Source organism: Scyliorhinus torazame, chromosome 5 (genome assembly GCF_047496885.1).
Source record: "Scyliorhinus torazame isolate Kashiwa2021f chromosome 5, sScyTor2.1, whole genome shotgun sequence".
Classification (NCBI taxonomy): domain Eukaryota; kingdom Metazoa; phylum Chordata; class Chondrichthyes; order Carcharhiniformes; family Scyliorhinidae; genus Scyliorhinus; species Scyliorhinus torazame.
The window spans coordinates 181,487,056-181,507,454 of NC_092711.1; the positions used below are offsets into that span (position 1 = coordinate 181,487,056).

The 20,399-nt window shown below is 49.1% G+C and overlaps 1 protein-coding gene across 5 annotated transcripts in view; it reads left to right on the top strand.

Annotated features, from left to right (window-relative positions):
• Positions 1–19,665: 19,665 nt before the first annotated feature.
• Positions 19,666–20,399, top strand: part of LOC140420770 (uncharacterized) — a 35,453-nt gene continuing 34,719 nt past the window's right edge. For 3 of the 5 annotated variants that reach the window (XM_072504761.1, XM_072504758.1, XM_072504762.1), the window contains exon 1: positions 20,116–20,272. The gene's annotated coding sequence lies outside the window, so the exon portion shown is untranslated. The other 2 variants (XM_072504759.1, XM_072504760.1) reach the window with 2 other exon arrangements.

Consider the following 20,399-nt stretch of genomic DNA (forward strand, 5'->3'; position numbering starts at 1 on the left):
ACTGTAATTATTGGGAAGCCAAAGGCCAAAGATTTCGGATATTTTTATAAGAAATCCTGGTTAATTCACTTGTGTTGTGACTCCCAGGCCTGTGGGGCTGGTATTGACCATGCACTTGCCCAGGGTGTCATAACAGGATCGATTGGTTAACTGGCAACTGGTGGGCTGGCCAGGGACAGTATTCTGCCTGACACCGGTCAGTGATTGGCTCCTGTGTGATGCTCTCTGAGAAAACTGGGCAGAAGTATTTTGACCTTGGAAGTGACTCCTGATTGCTGAAGGACTACTTTATTGTTCTGAAAGCAGTGAGTGTCTGGCACGTCCTTTGCTGTGAACCCGAAATGATGCTGAGTCTGCAGAGAAGGTGGACAACCTTGCCAGAGAAAACCATCTCAAGCCTAGAAAGAGTAAGCATCAAAATGAAAGCAGAACTTCAGAAAGACACGAATAGGAAATTATCCCAGTGCATCAAAGATACTTATCCTTCTTTTTTTAATCAATATTTTCTTTCCCTTTCCACCACCCTTTCTCCTCTGTGTTGTTTGTCTGTGTGTGTAGAGAGTGGGGGCAATTAGAAAGGGGGGAATTGGGAAAGTGGTATTAGATATTCTGTCTGATTAATTATAATACTCTACATAATAAAAGGTTACTTGCATTAAAGTTCATGAAGAGGGTAATTAGGGCATCTTGTCATGAGAATGTCGCTTTAAGAAATGTTTGGCTGCTCATGTTACTGCAGTGATGTCAGAGTGTGGGTGGAGCTGAGCTCTGGTTCTGCTTTTTAGTTTCACTTTGAGAAAAGCTTGGGTGTGGCTGTCTTTTTGGTTTCGTTTTTCAGGGTGTTGCAGCTGAAGTCAGCCAAAGCAGCTGTATTGTTGAGCTCTCTGCCATGAAGGACTATCTCTTGATCATTTGGTAAATTCAGAAGAATTATAAATGTTTTCAGTAGTGAATGTAAAATCTGAAGTGCTTCTGTTTAAAGGTTTGTTAAGTCTTCTGGGTGAAAAGGACAGCATACCGATTACTTAGTGTTGTATTCTTTGGGGGGTGTATTTGATTTACTGGTTGCTAAGATGTTCACTGTTTGCTTTAGAAAGGTTAACTTGAGTTCATAGAATAAACATTGTTTTGTTTAAAAAAATACTTTTTCATTTCTGCTGTACCACACCTGTAGAGTGGGCCATGTGCTCCCCATACCATAATCTATTGAAAGTTGTGGGTGAGGTGAACCCCATGATACACTTTGGGGTTCTCTAAACCTTGACCCATAACAATTGGGGGCTCGTCTGGGATAAAAGTCTATCTATTGGATTGGCTTAGTGAACTAAAAGACAGTGAGGGGTGAGCATATTGTGGTTGCTTTTCAGGTGTGGTATTTTAGTTTAAGTGGGGAGTGTGTGGTGGAGACTGTCACACGCAGTACCTTACGGACAGAGACTAAAAGCAGACTGTTAGATTTGGTAAAAACATTGCAGTTAACATTACCTGACAAAATGTGAAAAGATAAGGTAATTATGGCGGTGGTTCAGCATTTCAAGTTGCCTGAGATACAGTTTGACTCATTGGAAATGGCAAAAATTCAGTTACAGATTAAACAAATGGAACATGAGAAAGAGTTAAAGCAGCTTGAATAAGAAAGAGAGGAAAAAGAAAAAGAAAGAGAGAAAGATAGAGAGGACAGAGATAAGGAGAGAGAAGAAAGGAGAAAACAAAGAATAGCCTGAGCAGAACAAAAAGAAAAAGAAAGGGAGATACAGATCAGGGAAAAAGATAAAGAGAGAGAGTTTGAGCTTCAGAAAATGGCGATGAAACATGACAGTCAGTTAAAATTGTCAGACGTAAAGGGAAACGTACAGTTGGATGATGGTGATGAGGATCGTGAGAAAGAGCGTCACAATCAAAGGTGTGGTGGGGATCTATTTAAATATGTCCAAGCATTGCCAAGGCTTGACGAGAAGGAGGTAGAAGCCTTTTTCATTTCATTTGAGAAGGTAGCTAAACAAATGAAATGGCCACAGGACATGTGGGTATTACTGATTCAAACAAAGCTGGTCGGTAGGGCTAGTGAAGTGTTCGCATCACTACCGGAAGAGGTATCTGGGACGTATGAGGAGGTGAAAAAATCCATCTTAGGTGCATATGAACTAGTGCCCGAAGCTTACAGACAAAGGTTTAGAAATTTAAGGAAAGAATTTGGTCAAACATACATGGAGTTTGAAAGGCTCAAACAGAGTAATTTTGATAGGTGGATAAGGGCTTTGAAAATAGACAAACGTATGAAGCTCTCAGAGAAATTATACTTTTGGAGGAGTTTAAAAATTCAATTCCTGATGTAGTGAGAACTCATGTGGAAGAGCAGAGGGTTAAAACTGCGAGATTAGCAGCAGAAATGGCAGATGATTATGAATTAGTTCATAAATCAAAGCATAGTTTCCGATATCAGTTTCAGCCTATGAGGGATAGAAACTGGGGAAAAGGTAGTTTTTCAAGTGGTAAAGGTAAAGGTGATCTGATGGGAGATACTAAGGAGAGTGTACCGCAGATTTTTTTTTAAATCCAGGAGGGTGGAAAAGAAATGAAAAGTTTCAAATGTTTTCACCGTAATAAACTAGGCCATGTAAAGTCACAGTGTTGGTGGTTGAAGAAAAGCACTGGGAAGGCTGATGTGGTAAAACAGGATAAGACTGGGGTTTGTTACAGTGGTAAAGGAAAGCCCAAGGGAAGCGAAGGAGGTGCAAAAGATTGTATAGACTGTTCAAGAGGTGATTGATAAGGTGCCAGGTGTCTTTAAAGAATTTACTTGTGTGGGTAAAGTTTACTCATGTGTATCAGGAGGAGCAGGTAAAGAAGGCACAATTTTAAGAGATACGGGAGCTAGTCAATCTTTAATAGTAAGAGATGAGGAGTTATGTAGTTTGGGAAGAATGTTGCCAGAAAAGGTGGTAATATGTGGAATTCAGGGTGAGAGGAGTAGCGTTCCATTATATAAGGTAAGGTTGGAAAGTCCAGTGAAGAGTGGTGAAGTGGTAGTAGGAGTAATAGAGAAACTATCTTGTCCAGGAATACAGTTTATCTTGGGTAATGATATAGCTGGATCGCAGGTGAGAGTGATGCCTACTGTGGTTGATAAGCCAGTGGAAAATCAGACAACTGAAGTGTTGAAAGACGAATATCCTGGGATTTTTCCGGATTGTGCAGTAACAAGGTCGCAAAGTCACTGGTTAAGACAAGAGGAGAAATCAAAGAGTGAAGATTAAGTTGAAGTGCAATTATCAGAAACGATTTTTGATCAGATGGTTGAAAAAGAACAAGAACAGGTGGAGGATGAGGCAGATATTTTTAGTTCAGGAAAATTGGCGGAGTTACAACAAAAAGATATAGAAATAAAACTGATGTATCAGAAAGTATACACGGAAGAGGAATCTGAGTGTATACCAGTGTGTTATTACCATAAAAGTGATGTCTTGATGAGAAAATGGAGACCTTTACATATGCAGGCGGATGAAAAGTGGGCAGAAGTTCATCAAGTAGTATTGCCGATAGGGTATTGAAAGGAGGTGTTGCGAGTTGCATATGAGGTACCCGTGGGAGGTCATTTGGGGATAAGGAAAACTCAAGCTAAACTCCAGAAACATTTTTATTGACCTGGACTACATAAAGATGTAGTTAAATTTTGTCAATCATATCACACATGTCAAGTGATAGGGAAACCTCAAGCAGTGATAAAACCAGCGCCCTTAATACCCATTCCAGCATTTGAGGAACCTTTTACAAGGGTCCTAATTGATTGCGGAGGGCAGCTTCCTAAAACAAAAAGCGGGAATCAATATCTTTTGACTGTAATGGATGTGTCTACTTGGTTTCCAGAGGCCATTCCAGTACGTAATATTACAGCGAAAAAAATTGTGGAGGAGTCACTTAAATTCTTTACCAGATATGGACTACCCATAGAAATACAATCGGATCAAGGATCAAATTTTACCTCAAAGTTATTCAAAGAAGTTATGGATAGCTTAGGAATAAAACAATTTTGACTTCCGGTTGCGGCGATGTGGAGCTAAGCCACGCGTTTCGGCAGCTCCCGCGAAAACGGACTTTCGCGCTCTCCAGAGGAGCCCCAATGGAGCTTTTTTTTGACTGATCCCGTGTGGGAAGGAGCAGTGAGGTTCCCCCCCACCACAATATTTGGCAGGGAGCAGCGGTGGAGCAACGAGGAAAGAGGTCATGGAGCAGAGAACAAAACGAGGAGAAGAAGGCAAGATGGCGGAGGGCGGAGTGCAAGCAGCGTGGGGGCCAGACCAGCAGGAGTTCTTCATGAGATACGTGGAGGTGCTGAAAAAGGAGGTGCTGGCGCCGATGCTATTGGCGATCGAGGGGCTGAAGGAGACCCAGACGACCCAGGCGGTGGAGCTTCGTGAGGTGAACGATAAGGTGAACACCAACGAGGACGATATCCAGGACCTGGCGGTAAAAATGGAGGCGCACGAGGTGGTGCACAGGAGGTGGGCCGAGGGAATTGAGGTCGTGGAGAACAGGTCGAGGAGGAAGAACCTCCGGATTCTGGGTCTTCCCGAAGGAGTGGAGGGAGCTGATGCTGGGGCGTACGTGAGCACGATGCTCCATTCACTGATGGGTGCAGAGGCTTCTCCGACCCCCCTGGAGCTGGAAGGGGCTCACCGGGTCCTGGCGAGGAGACCCAAGGCAGATGAGCCGCCAAGGGCGATAGTGGCAAGGTTCCATCGCTTCGTGGATAAAGAAAGTGTGCTGAGATGGGCCAAGGAGGTGCGGAGCAGCCGATGGGAGAACGCGGTGATCCGAGTATATCAGGATTGGAGCGCGGAGGTGGCAAAGAGGAGAGCTGGCTTCAACCGGGCCAAGGTGGTGCTGCATAGAAAAAAAGTGAGGTTCGGCATGCTGCAGCCTGCGCGACTGTGGGTCACTTATCAGGACAGACACCATTATTTTGAAACGCCAGAAGAGGCTTGGACCTTTATACAGACGGAAAAACTGGACTCGAACTGAGGGGATGTGGTTGTATATGGGGTTGTAAATACGGGTAAAGAATATTTTGTGGGTGGGATGATGGATGGGGATGTGGGTAGAGTTCTGGTTAAAATTCCTAAAATTTCCTTTTTCCTTTCTGTAGACAAAATGATGATGATGGCGAATGTGGGCGTCGGTCCTGGAGGGAGGTGAGACTCGGGGATGAGGGAACTGGGCTGATGGCCGCAACAGGAGCTGCGCCACAGGGGGCGGGGCTGGTTCAGGAAAGCGCGGCTGATCACGTGGAATGTGAGAGGCCTAAATGGGCCGGTGAAGAGGGCCCAAGTGTTCGCGCACCTAAAAGGACTGAAGGCAGACGTGGCCATGCTTCAGGAGACACATCTGAAGGTGGCAGATCAGGTCAGATTAAGGAAGGAATGGGTGGGACAGGTGTTCCATTTAGGGCTGGATGCGAACAATAGAGGGGTGGCAATACTGGTGGGAAAGCGGGTGGGTGTCATTTGAGCCCAAGAACATAGTAGCGGACAAGGGAGGCCGATACGTGATGGTGAGTGGTAGGTTGCAGGTGACGGAGGTGATACTGGTGAATGTATATGCCCCAAACTGGGATGATGCTGGATTCATGAAACGGATGTTGGGACGTATTCCGGACCTGGAGGCAGGGAGCTTGATAATGGGTGGGGATTTTAACACGGTGCTGGACCTAGCATTAGATCGTTCCAGATCTAGGACGGGGAGGAGGCCGGCTGCGGCCAAGGTGCTTAGGGGGTTTATGGATCAGATGGGGGGAGTAGATCCGTGGAGATTTGCCAGACCTTTGGCCAGAGAATTTTCTTTTTTCTCCCACGTACATAAGGCCTACTCCCGGATAGATTTTTTTGTTTTGGGCAGGGCACTGATCCCGAAAGTGGAGGGAACGGAGTATTTGGCCATAGCCATTTCAGACCATGCCCCGCACTGGGTGGAGCTGGAGTTGGGGGAGGAGAGGGACCAACGCCCATTGTGGAGGTTGGATGTGGGACTGCTGGCAGACGAGGAAGTGTGCGGGAGGGTGCGGGGGTGTATTGAAAGATATCTGGAGGCTAACGACAACGGGGAGGTGCAGGTGGGAGTAGTATGGGAGGCGCTGAAGGCGGTGGTCAGGGGAGAGTTAATCTCCATTAGGGCTCACAGGGTGACGAGCGAGGGCAGGGAAAGGGAGAGGTTAGTGGGGGAGATTTTAAGGGTGGACAGGAGCTATGCAGAGGCTCCGGAAGAGGGACTACTCAGGGAGAGACGAAGTCTCCAGAAGGAGTTTGACCTGTTGACCACAGGGAAGGGAGAGGCACAGTGGAGGAAGGCACAGGGGCGATATATGAATATGGGGAGAAGGCGAGCCGGATGCTGGCACACCAGCTCCGTAAGGGGATGGTAGCGAGGGAAATAGGTGGAGTCCAAGATGGCAGGGGAACTACGGTGCGGAGTGCTGGGAAAGTGAATGAGACCTTTTACGAGGAACTGTATAGGTCCCAGCCCCTAGGGGGAAAAGAGGGGATGCGGCGATTCTTGGATCAGTTGAGGTTCCCAAGGGTGGAGGTGCAGGAGGTGGCTGGTCTGGGGGCGCCAATTGGGGTGGAGGAGCTGGTTAAAGGACTGGGGAGCATGCAGGCAGGGAAGGCCCCGGGGCCGGATGGGTTCCCGGTGGAGTTCTACAGGAAGTATGTAGACCTGTTAGCCCCGTTGCTGGTAAGGACCTTCAATGAATCAAGGGAGGGGGGACCCTGCACCCGACAATGTCGGAGGCGACGATCTCTTTGATCTTAAAGCAGGATAAGGACCCACTGCAAGGTGGGTCATATAGACCGATCTCGCTCCTTAATGTAGATGCTAAGTTGCTGGCAAAAATGTTGGCCATGAGGATTGAGGACTGTGTTCCGGGGGTCATTCACGAGGCCAGACGGGATTCGTAAAGGGTAGGCAGATAAACACTAATGTGCGAAGGCTCTTAAATGTGATAATGATGCCATCGGTGGAGGGAGAAGCGGAGATAGTGACAGCCATGGACGCGGAGAAAGCCTTTGATCGGGTAGAGTGGGAGTATCTCTGGGAAGTGTTGAGGAGGTTTGGGTTCGGGGGAGGGTTTATTAGTTGGGTTAAGCTCCTGTATAAAGCCCCGGTGGTGAGTGTGGTCACGAACCGGCGGAGGTTGGAGTATTTCCGGCTGTATCGAGGGACGAGGCAGGGGTGCTCCTGTCCCCTCTGCTGTTTGCATTAGCAATTGAACCTTTGGCCATGGCGTTACGGGAGTCGGGGAAATGGAAGGGGGTGGTTCGAGGGGGAGAGGAACATCGAGTGTCCCTGTATGCAGACGACCTGTTACTGTATGTGACGGATCCAGTGGAGGGGATGGTTGAGGTAATGCAGATCCTACGGGAGTTTGGAGACTTTTCGGGCTATAAGCTCAATGTGGGAAGAGTGAGCTCTTTGTGATCCATCCGGGGGACCAGGGAAGAGGGATAGAGGACCTACCGTTGAGGAGGGCGGAAAGGAGCTTTTGATATTTGGGGTTTCAGGTAGCTAGGAGTTGGGGGGCACTGCATAAACTCAATTTGACGCGATTGGTGAAACAGATGGAGGAGGATTTTAAAAGGTGGGACATGTTGCCACTCTCGCTGGCGGGTAGGGTACAGTCGGTTAAAATGGTGGTCCTCCCGAGATTTCTTTATGTATTCCAATGCCTCCCAATTGTGATTACTAAGGCCTTTTTTAAGAGGGTAAGCAGGAGCATTACGGGATTTGTGTGGGCGAGCAAGACCCCGCGGGTAAGGAGGGGGTTCTTGGAGTGTAGCAGAGATAGAGGAGGGTTGGCATTGCCGAATCTGGGTGGTTATTATTGGGCAGCCAACGTGGCAATGATCCGTAAGTGGGTGATGGAGGGAGAGGGGGCGGCGTGGAAGAGGTTGGAGATGGCGTCCTGCAAAGGAACGAGCCTGGGGGCGCTGGTGACGGCACCGCTGCTGCTCTCGCCGACAAGGTACGAGCCCGGTGGTGGCGGCAACGCTAAAGATCTGGGGGCAGTGGAGACGGCACAGGGGTGCGACGGGAGCCTCGGTGTGGTCCCCGATCAGAGACAACCATCGGTTTGTCCCAGGAAGGATGGACGGGGGATTTCAGAGCTGGCATCGGGTAGGGATTAGAAGAATGGGGGACCTGTTCATTGACGGGACGTTTGCGAGCTTAGGGGCGCTGCAGGAGAAGTTTGGGCTACCCCCGGGAAACGCTTTCAGGTACATGAAAGTGAGGGCGTTTGTGAGGCGGCAGGTGAGGGAATTTCCGCTACTCCCGGCACAGGGGATTATAGATGGGGTGATCTCGGGCGTATAGGCCGGGGAGGGCAAGGTGTCGGCGATATACCAGGAGATGAAAGAGGGGGAGGCTTTGGTAGAGGAGCTGAAGGGTAAATGGGAGGAGGAGTTGGGGGAGGAGATTGAGGAGGGGCTATGGGCAGATGCCCTAAGTAGGGTTAATTCCTCTTCCTCGTGTGCCAGGCTTAGCCTGATACAATTTAAGGTGGTTCATAGGGCGCATATGACGGGGGCGAGGCTGAGTAGGTTCTTTGGGGTGGAGGACAGATGTGGGAGATGCTCAGGACGTCCGGCGAACCATATCCATATGTTTTGGTCATGCCCGGCACTGGAGGGGTTCTGGAGGGGAGTTGCTCAGGAGTTGAGGGGAGTACTCAAAAGGTTTCGATTTGATTTGTGCTATTAAGTGTATTAAATGAACTCTTGAAAATTAAAGAGTGCTTGGATACCTCTTCAACCGGCCTGAGTACCTTCTCCCGAGTAGAGATAAGATCTTTCAATTGGCGAGCCTAGCCTTAGGAAAAGAAGGAAAACATACCGGACATGGATGAATAGAAGCGAGGTGTGGGACCTGCAAATCTGTGACCATGTGTAGAGACTGGGTGCATCCTTAGCTTTCTTTACGAACCAAATATAATGAATTGGCTCAAGTCTTGATGATTTACTGTGGTCTTTTCAACTAGATGATTAATTGGTCTGCAGAATTGAACCAAGGCTAAAAGCACTGTTTCAGAGTTGAAATGACAGCCAAGAATCCGCCAGCAACCTCTAGGGGTGGTCACGATCCACTAAAGATCTCCACAGAAGAAATGTTTTGCTTGACAAACAATTTTGTAGACCAGCAACTTCAGTTGATCAAGTTCAGTACAGAAAGAACAAAAGATTTTAAAGCACGTAGCTTCAAAGGGACAATGGTCCACTGATCATTTAAGAAAGGTTTGGAATAAAACTACCAGTATGACCAGTTGGAAAATGCAAAGCTTAAAATGGGGCTAGCAGACCTTCTGAGTCGAAATTGGGAATTAAAATATAGAATACAGTGGAACTCTTGACCTGGGGTGGGGTGGGTAACGTAATTTCAATGGGTCCCCGACACCCATACAACCAAAGCCCGTCCCGAGCACAGCAGACTCGACTACAGAAGCCCCGCCTCTACCAGCCAGTAAGGGAGCAGTGGCCACCCCCAAATTGATAACTGAGCTGGAGAGTTCAGAATCTCTGGAATGATTGGTGTCCGATGGCGATTCTGAAGCAGAATTCATGAGGGAAATGCTTGAGATACAAAGGATCCGAGGCTAAAAAAAACAGAAGGTATTTGGCTGGCTCCCTTATTGAACCCTGACCAAGACTGTCTATAGATACTGACAAATGTTGCAAAAGATGTACTGTACAAATATGCCTGGAGAAGTGATACAAGGGGACATTCAATGAGTTTGCAACAATCTTGTAACAATGGTATAAGCTGAGACTAGACTTGACACAAGGAGTTTGACCATGGGACAGAATGTCTGAGAACCATGCAATGTCAAGGGAAGGATAATTAATTTTGAGTAATTGATTAATGTCTAATTAACCAATCACCAGTTAAGTGACAGACACATTCCTGAACGAATCAAAGGGGAGGGGGTCTCAGCTAAGAATTAGAATCTATGAAAGTAAATAAGGGGCTAAACCATAGATAAGAATTTCCTTAAGAGTGTCATCCGTATGACTGATTATTAGAAGAATTTTAGCTTTCTGAGATTCTTGAAGCATCTGTGAAAATTGCTTTAAAAGCCTTTGTTGAAATTACTTTTATTTTGTAGCCTTTTCTTTTACTCTCCCATATCTCCAGTACTCTCAAAGGTTTTTCGATTTAGTTTTGTGCAAATGTATTCAGTGAATTCTTGGAAAATAAAGAGTGCTTGGATACCTCTTCAGCCGGACTGAGTACCTTATCCCGAATAGAGATAAGAAGATCTTGCGACCAGGGATTTTCACAGTAAATTCCTTGCGGTGTTCATAGATTATCATAGAATTTACAGTGCAGAAGGAGGCCATTCAGCCCATCGAGTCTGCACCGGCTCCTGGAAAGAGCACCCCACCCAAGGCCAACACCTCCACCCTATCCCCATAACCCAGCAACCCACCCAACACTAAGGGCAATTTTGGACACTAAGGGCAATTTATCATGGCCAATCCACCTAACCTGCACATCTTTGGATTGTGGGAGGAAACCGGAGCACCCGGAGGAAACCCACGCACACACGGGGAGGATGTGCAGACTCCGCACAGACAGTGACCCAAGCTGGAATCGAACCTGGGACCCTGGAGCTGTGAAGCAATTGTGCTATCCACAAGGCTACCGTGCTGCCCCTGTTCATGTAAGATCATAAAACATAGGAGCAGAATTAGGGTGCTCAGCCCATCGAGTCTTCTCCGCCATTCAATCATGGCTGATATTTTTCTCATCCCCATAATCCCGCCTTCTCCCCATAACCCCTGATCCCCTTATGAATCAAGAATCTATCCATCCCTGTCTTGAAGACACAGTCTTGTATTCCAGCCCTCTCGACATGAATGCTAACATTGCATTTGCCTTAACTGTCGACTGAACCTGCACGTTAACCTTAAGAGAATCACGAACAAGGACTCCCAAGTCCCTTTGTGCTTTTGATTTCCGAAGCATTTCCCCATTTAGAAAATAGTCTATGCCTAAATTCCTCCTTCCAGAGTGCATAACCTCACACTTTTCCACACTGAATTTCATCTGCCACTTCATTGCCCACTCTCCGAGCTTGTCCAAATCCTTCTGCAGCCCACCTGCTTCCTCAATACTACATGTCCCTCTACAGATCTTTGTATCATCTGCAAACTTACCAACAGTGCCTTCAGTTCCTTCTTCCAGATCATTAATGTATATTGTGAAAGGTTGTGGTCCCAGCACCGACCCCTGAGGCACACCACTAGTCATCGGCTGCTATCCTGAAAAGGACCCCTTTATCCCCACTCTCTGCCTTCTGCCAGTCAGCCAATCCTCTATCCATGCCAGGATCACACTCTTAACACCATGGGCTCTTAACTTATTTAACAGTCTCCTATGCAGCACCTTGTCAAAGACCTTCTGGAAATCTAAATAAATCAGGTCCACTGTTTCTCCTTTGTCCAACTTCCTTGTTACTTCCTCAAAGATCTTTAATAATGGACTCTAAGATCTTACCAATGACCAACGTCAGGCTAACCGGCCTATAATTTCCCGTCTTCTGCCTCCCTCCCTCCTTAAACAGTATTCTGATTTGATTTTTAAAAAATATATATTTTATTAAAGTTTTCAAACACAATTTTTCCACTTTACAAATCAACATAAAAAAATAACACAAGAGCTAATAAGTAACATTATTTAAATAAAATAGTGAACTAAGTAACAAAAAATAGTGCTCCCCCCCATCCCTCTGGGCTGCTGCTGCTGACGATCTATTTTCCCTTAACGAGCGGCAGCATATCCCACCTCTTGAAATCCTCCTCCATCTGCTCCACCAGCCGCGTCAGATTGAGTTTGTGTAGAGTTCCCCAGCTCTTGGCTACCTGAATCCCCAAATATCGGAAGCTCCTTTCCACTCTCCTTAACGGCAGGGGATTCTATCCCTCTTCCCTGATCCCCAGGGTGTACTACGAAAAGCTCACTCTTCCCCATATTTAGCCTATATCCTGAAAAATTTCCAAACTCCCTCAATACCTGCATAACCTCTGTCATCCCCTCTACAGGATCCGCCACATATAGCAGGTCATCTGCGTAGAGTGACACTCGATGGTCCTTTCCCCCTCTAACCACCCCCCTCCATTTCTTAGAGTCTCTCAACGCTATGGCCAGTGGTTCAATTGCCAGCGCGAACAGTAATGGGGACAAGGCACCCTTGCCTTGTTCCCCAATGTAACCGAAAATACTCGGATCTCTGCCGATTTGTGACTACACTTGCCACTGGGGCCCCATATAGGAGTTTGACCCAACTGACACACCCCTCCCCGAATCCAAACCTCCTCAACACCTCCCATAGATACTCCCACTCTACCCTATCGAATGCCTTCTCTGCATCCATCACTGCCACTATCTCTGCCTCCCCCTCCGCTGGGGGCATCATTATCACCCCCAACAGCCGTCGCACGTTGACATTCAGTTGTCTCCCCTTTACAAACCCTGTCTGGTCTTCATGCACCACCCCGGGACACAATCCTCGTCACCAGCACTTTTGCCAGCAACTTGACGTCGACATTCAGGAGCGAGATAGGCCTATATGACCCGCATTGCAGCGGATCTTTATCCCGCTTCATGATTAGTGATATCGTCGCCTCCGACATTGTCGGGGGTAGAGTCCCCCCTTCTCTGGCCTCGTTAAAGGTTCTCGCCAGCAGCGGGGCCAACAAGTCCACATATTTCCTGTAAAATTCCACCGGGAACCCGTCTGGTCCCGGAGCCTTCCCTGCCTGCATGTTCCCCAGCCCTTTAGTCACCTCATCCACCTCAATTGGCGCCCCCAGACCTGCCACCTCCTGCTCCTCCACCCTCGGGAACCTTAGTTGGTTCAGAAACTGTTGCATTCCCTCCGGGGGTTGGGACCTATATAGCCTCTCATAAAAGGTCTTAAACACCTCATTTACCTTCCCTGCTCTCCACTCCGTAGTTCCCGTTTCATCCCTGACTCCCCCAATTTCCCTCGCCGCTATCCTCTTACGAAGCTGGTGGGCCAGCAGCCGGCTCGCCTTTTCCCCATATTCGTATCTCATCCCCTGTGCCTTCCTCCACTGTGCCTCTGCCTTCCCTGTGGTCAGCAGGTCAAACTCCGTCTGAAGTCTTCGCCTATCTCTATATAGTCCTTCGTCCGGGGCCTCCACATATCTTTTATCCACACTCAAAATCTTCCCCACTAATCTCTCCCTTTCTTTGCCCTCATTTTTCTCCTTGTAAGCCCTAATGGAGATCAACTCTCCCCTAACCACCGCTTTCAGCACTTCCCATACTACCCCCACCTGGATCTCACCATCATCATTGGCCTCCAGGTACCTCTCAATACATCCCAGCACCCTTCCACAGACCCCCTCATCCGCCAATAGTCCCACATCCAGTCGCCAGAGTGGGTGCTGTTCCCTCTCCTCTCCTAGTTCCAGATCCACCCAGTGCGGGGCATGGTCTGAAACGGCTATGGCCGAATACTCCGTTCCTCCAACCTTCGAAATCAGTGCCCTGCTCAAAACAAATAAATCTATTCGGGAGTATACCTTATGGACATGGGAGAAAAAGGAGAACTCTTTGGCCAACGGCCTAGCAAATCTCCACGGATCCACTCCCCCCATTTGCTCCATGAACCCCCTAAGCACCTTGGCCGCTGCCGGCCTTCTTCCGGTCCTGGATCTAGACCGATCTAACCCTGGATCCAGCACAGTATTGAAATCCCCCCCCCCCATTACTAGGCTTCCCACCTCCAGGTCCGGGATATGTCCCAGCATCCGCTTCATAAATCCCGCGTTGTCCCAGTTCGGGGCATATACATTGACCAGCATGACCCCCTTTCCCTGCAATCTACCACTCACCATCACATATCTACCCCCGTTGTCCACCACTATATTCCTAGCCTCGAACGACACCTGTTTCCCCACCAATATCGCCACCCCTCTATTTTTTGCGTCCAACCCTGAGTGGAACACCTGTCCCACCCATCCTTTCCTTAACCTAACCTGATCCGCCACCTTCAGATGCGTCTCCTGAAGCATGACCACATCTGCCTTCAGTCCTTTTAGGTGCGCGAACACTCGGGCGCTCTTAATCGGCCCATTTAGGCCTCTCACATTCCACGTGATCAGCCGGATTGGGGGGCCGCCCCCCCCCCCCGCTGATTAGCCATCCCCTATTCTAGGCCAGTCCCCCGTCCAGGTCCCGCGCACCCACCCGTCCCCCAGGCGACACCCTCCCGTCCCGACCACCTCTTCCCTTGCCAGCTCCCTCTCGCTCCCAGCAGCAGCAACCCAGTTGACCCCCCCCCCACTAGAATGGTTACTCCCCCCATGATGCTTCCGAAGGTCAGCTGACTCCAACTGACCCCAGCTTCCCCTGCTCTCTCCTTAACACCCCCCCCCGTGTGTGGAACTCTCATCCTTCTTGCGCCTATCTTCCAGCCATCATCTCCCTAGCGTGGGGAAAAAAACCCTGCGCTTTCCTGGATCAGCCCCGCCCCCCATGGCGCAGCTCCCCCATTCCCCATCCCCCCACTCAGTCCCTTTTTCCACTGGCGCCCACATTTCTCAGTGTCCCCCCGTCAAGAAGAGAAAAAACCCCATCTATCGTCTCGATACTGTGTACCTCCCATTCCCCAATTTACATTTCTATACATCAACATTGTCGTCTCCCCCACAGCATCAGTCCCTCAGTTCTGGTCCAGTTTCTCTTCTTGGATGAAGGTCCATGCCTCCTCCGACGTTTCAAAGTAGTAATGTTTGCCTTGGTGTGTGACCCACAATCGCGCCGGCTGCAGCATCCCAAACTTTATTTTCTTCTTGCGAAGCACCGCCTTGGCCCGATTAAAGCTCGCCCTCCTTCTCGCCACCTCCGCGCTCCAGTCCTGATACACTCATATCACCGCATTCTCCCACCTGCTACTCCGTACCTTCTTGGCCCAGCTCAAAACGGCCTCTCTGTCGGGGAAATCTCACCACTATCGCCCTAGGTGGTTCTCCAGCCTTTGGTCTCCTCACAAGGACCCGGTGAGCCCCTTCCACCTCCAGGGTGTCCGTGGGGGCCTCAGCTCCCATTAGCGAATGGAGCATCGTGCTCACATAAGCCCCAACGTCAGCTCCCTCCACTCCTTCGGGGAGACCCAGAATCCGGAGGTTCTTTCTCCTCGAGCTGTTCTCCAGGACTTCGAGCCTTTCAATACACCTCTTATGTCGCGCCTCCATTTTTACCGCTAGGCCCAGAATCTCATCCTCGTTTTCGGATGCCTTTGCCTTCACCCCACGGAGCTCTATCGCCTGGGCCTTTTGTGTTTCTTTAAGCCCTTTGATTGCCAATAACATCAGCGCCAGCACCTCCTTCTTTAATTCCTCCACACACCGTCGGAGGAATTCCTGCTGATCCGGGCCCCATGTCGTCTGGGCTCCATCCGCCGCCATCTTGCTTCTTCCTTCTCTTCTCTGCCGCTGCTCCAAAGGATCCTTCGCAATCTGGCCACTACCACCGATCCTTTCCATACACACCTGGGGGGGACTCCTTCCTTCGTCACCCCACACTGGGTTTGGTCCAAAAAAAGTTCCGTTGGGGCTCCCGAAAAGAGCCCAAAAGTCTGTTAGAACGGGAGCTGCCGAAACGTGCGGCTTAGCAGTGCATCGCCGCAACTGGAAGTCCTGATTTGATTTATTATTGTCACATGTATTAGTATCCAGTGAAAAGTATTGTTTCTTGCATGCTGTACAAACAATCCATACCGTACATCGGGAAGGAAGGTGAGACTGCAGAATATAATGTTACAGTTATAGCAAGGTGTAGAGAAAGGACCAACTTAATACGAAGTAGCTCCATTCAAAAGTCTGATGGCAGTAGGGAAGAAGCTGTTCTTGAGTCGGTTGGTATGTGACCTCAAACTTTGGTATCTTTTTCCTGACGGAGGAAGGTGGAAGAGAGTATGTCCGGGGTGCGTGGGGTCCTTAATTATGCTGGCTGCCTTTCTGAGGCAGCGGAAATTATAGACCGAGTCAATGGATGGGAGGCTGGTTTGCGTGATGGACTGGGCTACATTAACAACCTTTTGTAGTTTCCTGCGGTCTTGGGCAGAGCAGGCTCCATACCAAGCTGTGATACAACCTGAAAGAATGCTTTCTATGGTGCATCAGTAGAAATTGGTAAGGGTCATAGCTGACATGCCAAATTTCCTTAGTCTTCTGAGAAAGTAGTCGTTGGTGGGCTTTCTTAACTGTCGTGTCGGTATGGGGGGGACCAGGACAGGTTGCTGGTGATCTGTACACCTAAAAACTTGAAGCTCTCCACCCTTTCTACTTTGTTCCCATTGATGTAGACAGGGGCATGTTTTCCATTACGCTTCCTGAAGTCGATGACAATCTCCTTTGTTTTGTTGACATTGAGGGAGAGATTATTGTCGTCGCACCAGTTCACCAGATTCGCTATCTCATTCCTGTACCCTGTCTCGTCGTTGTTTGAAATTCGACCCACCACGGTGGTGTCATCAGCAAATTTGAAAATCGAGTTGGAGGGGAATTTGGCCACAGTCATAGGTGTATAAGGAGTATAGTAGGGGGCTGAGGGCACAGCCTTGTGGGGCACCGGTGTTGAGGATGATCGTGGAGGAGGTGTTGTTGCCTATCTTTATGTTTGTGGCCTGTGGGTTAGAAAGTTCAGGATCCAGTCGCAGAGGGAGGAGCCGAGGCCAAGGCCACGGAGTTTGGAGATGAGTTTCGTAGGAATGATGGTGTTGAAGGCTGAGCTGTAGTCGATAAATAGGAGTCTGACATAGGTGTCTTTGTTATCTAGGTGTTCCAGGGTAGAATGCAGGGCCATGGAGATGGCGTCTGCTGTGGACCATGTTGCAGCGGTAGGCGAACTGTAATGGATCAAGGCAATCCGGGAGGCTGGAGTTGATTTGTGCCATGACTAACCTTTCGAAGCACTTAATGATGATGGATGTCAGAGCCACTGGACGACAGTCATTAAGGTACGCTGCTTAACTTTTTTTTGGTACAGGGATGATGGTCGTCTTCCTGAAGCAGATAGGGACCTCAGATTGTTGTAAAGAGAGGTTGAAGATGTCTGCGAATACCCCCACCAGATCCGCGCAAGACCTGAGTGCTCGCCCAGGTACCCCATCCGGGCCAGAGGCTTTCCATGGGTTGACCTTCGAGAAGGCTGCTCTGACGTCTGCAGTGGAGATCTCAGATACAAGTTCATCCGAGGCTTCTGGGATGGAGGGCTTGCTCTTGCTGACCTCTTGCTCAAAGGGGCATAGAATGCGTTGAGTTCATCAGGGAGGGGGTGCGTTGGAGCCGACGATTTTACATGCCTTCATCTTTTAGCCCGTTATGTCTTGCAGACCTTGCCATAGACGGCAGGGATCCGTGTGGCTAGCCTGGGACTCGAGGTTGGCCCGGTACTGTCTTTTGGCATTTGATGGATTTCTTTAGATCATATCTGGCTTTCTTGTAGAGGTCAGGGTCGCCTGACTTGAATGCCTCAGACCAAGACTTCAGCAAGCAGTGGATATCCCTGTTCATCCAGGGTTTCCGGTTGGGAAACACATGGATTTGCTTCTTTGACACACAGTCTTCTACACACTTACTAATGAAGTCAGTTACTGTAGTGATGTACTCGTTCAGGCTGGTCACAGAGTTTTTAAATACTGACCAGTCCACTGACTCTAAGGAGTCCCGTAGGAGATCATCCGATTCCTCAGACCAACAATGCACGACTTTCTTTGACGGATTCTCCCGCTTCAGTTTTTGCTCATAAGCCGGGAGCAGGAGCATCGCCTTGTGGTCAGGTTTGACAAAGTGTGGGCGGGCGATAGAGCAGTAGGCATGTTTGATATTTGTGTAGCAGTGGTCAAGGATGTTTGGGCCTCTGGTGGAACAGATGAATGAAAAATTAAATGAAAATCGCTTACTGTCACAAGTAGGCTTCAAATGAAGTTACTGTGAAAAGCCCCTAGTCGCCATATTCCGGCGCCTGTTCAAGGAGGCTGGTACGGGAATTGAACCGTGTTGCTGGCCTGCTTTCAAAGCCAGCGATTTAGCCCTGTGCTAAACCAGCCCGCAGATGACGTGTTGGTGGTAACTTGGTAGTACGCTCTTGAGCTTGGCCTGATTGAAGTCCCCAGCTGCAATGAACAAGGCCTCGGGATGTTTTGTTTCAAGGCTATTTGTGGTGGTCAATATTTTGTCCAGTGCGATTTTCACATTTGCATGGGGTGGGTAGTGTTACATTAGCCACTTTCCAGTCCTCTGGGACCCTTCCTGTCTCCGGTGATTCCTGAAAGATCACCACCAATGCCTCCATAATCTCCTCAGCTATCTCTTTTAGGACCCTGGGGTGTAGTCCATCCGGTCCAGGTGATTTATCCACCTTCAGACCTTTCAGTTTCCCCAGAACATTCTCCTCAGTGATGGTCACTTGACTGACCTCTGCCCCCTGGTTCTCCTGGAGCTCTGGCATCCCACTGGTGTCTTCTACCGTGAAGACTGATGTAAAGTCACTATTCAGTTCCTCTGCCATTTCTTTGTTTCCTATTATTACTTCTCCAGCCACATTTTCCAGTGGTCCAATGTCTATTTTTGCCTCTCTCTTCCCTTTTATATATTGGAAAAGCCTACTTGTGCCAATAATAAAGATTATTACTAATGAGAACTGGAAATGTTTCCCGTAAGATCAACTGCCCATTCCCAGATCACACTGGATAAAAGCAAATTACTGCTGATGCTGGAATCTGAAACGAAAGAGAAAATGCTGGAAAATCTCAGCAGCTCTGGCAGCATCTGTAGGGAGAGAAAAGAGCTAACGTTTCGAGTCCAATGACTCTTTGTCAAAGCTCCTCCCTCCCTTCTTAAACTTTGACACAGAGTCATTGGACTCGAAACGTTAGCTCTTTTCTCTCCCTACAGATGCTGCCAGACTTGCTGAAATTTTCCAGCATTTTCTCTTTCATTCGCAGATCACACGTGGTCGGAGGTCATGCACATTATGTACAACTTTATATTCTGCACATCATCACAGGTTAGCACTCCATTAAGTTACTTTCAGGACAGTGAAAATGTTGAGAAAATTGTCCACGTGTGGTTTCTGCAGCATGAAAATGAACTCAATTGGAGTCACTGATTTCTCTCCCGGGCACTGGGACCAAAGTTGGGAACACGAAGCCCCGCCCACTCATTGTCCCTGTCACAAGATGGCGGTGGCCCCTGCGCAAGCGCCCCGACCCAACCGGCAGCCCTTCCTGGGTCCACAAGATGGCGGTGGTCCTGCGCAAGCGCCCTGATCCACCCGGCCGGCTTTCCTGGGTCCACAAGATGGCGGTGGTCCCTGCGCAAACGCCCTGACCCACCCGGCCGGCTTTCCTGGGTCTACAAGATGGCGGTGGTCCCTGCGCAAGCGCCCTGATCCACCCGGCAGCCCTTCCTGGGTCCACAAGATGGCGGCCGGTTTCCACGGTAACCCTGGTCAACTGCCTCGGAGTCTGGGTTTGTCCGCGTACGCCTCTGAGGCGGAAGTTAATAAAGAGAGTTTTAAGTTCGTCATTCTGAATTGGAAGATCTCCTCCCCCTCCCCAAAAGCTGCTCGCTGACCGGTTCAGCGGTTTCTGTATTCGCCTCGACTTCTGGCTTGTCCCCCTCCGTCTGCACTCTCCCACTCTGCGAATGATTGACAGCTCCCTGGACCAATGGTGAACAGCTGTCCGCCCGGAGGATCATCCGGTCCTCCAACCAATCACAGAGGGATGCGGTCTGGTCTCCTCTCTCTCTCCTCGTGGCGGAGAACTGAAACTGTGAACATGACGTCAAGCGCAGGCGATTGACAGCCAGATGAACCAACGACGATTGGGTAATCCGCCGAAGTACCGGGCGGTCCTCCATGAATCAGGGAGGGCGGGGCTGGACACGACTCGTCACCACAATGTGACGTCCATCGTGCTTCAGGGACGGATGGCTGGACCAATGGCTATCGGATCTTCGACCGGAGGGCCAGGCGGTCCTCCAACCAATCAGGGAGGAGGTATGTACTCCTCCCCCCAAGGTTTGTTCTGTCTTCATTGTCCAGTGGAAGCTTCCAGTGCGGAGTTGTCAGTGGGATTGTCTCTTCATTAAATTATTAACAAAATGCAGATCTCTGTCTCACGAAGAAAGAAGGACATAAATTATTTGGACAACTGGTTGTGATTGCTTCCAAGCATTTTGAGGTGTGTGAGTGAAATGAGGGTTCATGATGAGAATGTCATTGATTTTATTACTGGATGGTTCTGCAAAGATGGTGGTGGAGGATGGACCGACTCCTAAAGATTCTGGGGTGGAGCAATGGGCCGATTG